General features: G+C 59.2%; 1 long non-coding RNA gene across 1 annotated transcript; it reads right to left on the bottom strand.

Annotated features, from left to right (window-relative positions):
• Positions 1-331: 331 nt before the first annotated feature.
• LOC107184801 lies at positions 332-931 on the bottom strand. The gene is made up of 3 exons (XR_001515712.1): positions 877-931; positions 694-741; positions 332-545 (listed from the first exon to the last, which is right to left on the bottom strand). It is a non-coding gene; the product is annotated as an uncharacterized LOC107184801 (long non-coding RNA).
• Positions 932-1,247: the final 316 nt, after the last annotated feature.

Here is a 1,247-nt window from a genome sequence, read left to right as displayed (position 1 = left end):
GTGACAAGTGTCTTTGGGAGGCTGATGAGATGGTTCTTGGCTGAGGGTCCTGTAGAGAGTCAGGGAGGGGGCTGGTCGCCAGAAAGACCAAATTGATCAGAGGGTTGGAATCTTCAGGCCCTGGTGGGACAGGGAAACTGAGGGACAAGGTCAGAGGAGCAGAGAGGTGACCCGGCCGAGGAGTGACCACTTTAAAGCCCACGGTGCACTGAGCACCACCTGGGCACAGGCCCTGATCACACAGCCGGCCTCACAGCCTCTCCCGTCCCCCTGAAAACAGCACAAAATGCACAGGAATCCGCAGAATCCTTGGCAAGAATGAAAACATGAGGTCAATCCACAGCCTCATTTCAATACAGAGCAGGAAGTGGCCGCTCAGAGCACCAGGGAGTAAAGGCAGGGATGGGGAGGGCCCAGCCTGCCTCTGCTGACAGGAAAGTGTGGGGAGCAGAGCAGGCCAGCCCCCCAATCAGAGGTTCTTGAGTCAGGAAGTGGGAGCGTGAACATCTTCCATCTCTCGGTCCCCACAAGGCAGCTGCCTCACGCTGTGGAGGACAAGCATCATGAACACATTCAGGTCAGTGGCTGTAACTGGTGACATTCTCACAGCCCACTTCATGCTCACAGTGTCCCACAGACTCCCCACCACCCAGTCCTCCCGTCTGCCCACCCCTCCCCACAGCAGGGTCTCACCTTTAGAAGCCGAGAGAGACCCATCAGAGCCCTGGGGGCTGTCACTGTCTGGGAGGAGGGGGGATACACCAGGAGAGGGTCAGAGCCCCAGGGCAGGAGACTAAGGAGGAACTAAGGGGGGGTGTCCCACATGGTCCCCATCGGCACTGTCCAAGGGGCCCAGGGGTCACCCTCCATACTCACTGGCAGCCTGAGCGTAGCTCCCTCCTTTCCCACCTGCAGGAAGAAAACATCCCGTGAGAGACCAGAGAGGAAGCAGGGCCATGAGGGTAAAGGAAGGTCCTAAAGGAAGCCCCAGTCCTGGGCCCCAGAGAAGTTTCCAGAACACTGTGCATAGACCCATGGCAGGGCCAGAATACCTGAGGGAAGTGCATATGGGGGGACTGGACCCACCGCCCTCCTGGAGGTCTGTGCTCATCAGGGACCTGCCCTCTGACCTGGGGCTGCTGGGCACGGGGTCCCCACCACCAGCCTCATCAGGTGGAAAGTGGCTCCCTCATTATCCCACGGGCCTCACTAAGAAGTGTGAGCACAGAGCCCCACACTGGCCATCA

Source organism: Myotis davidii, unplaced genomic scaffold (genome assembly GCF_000327345.1).
Source record: "Myotis davidii unplaced genomic scaffold, ASM32734v1 scaffold8528, whole genome shotgun sequence".
Classification (NCBI taxonomy): domain Eukaryota; kingdom Metazoa; phylum Chordata; class Mammalia; order Chiroptera; family Vespertilionidae; genus Myotis; species Myotis davidii.
Note: the sequence above shows the minus strand (reverse complement) of the source record. Positions and strands in the feature narration are given on the sequence as shown.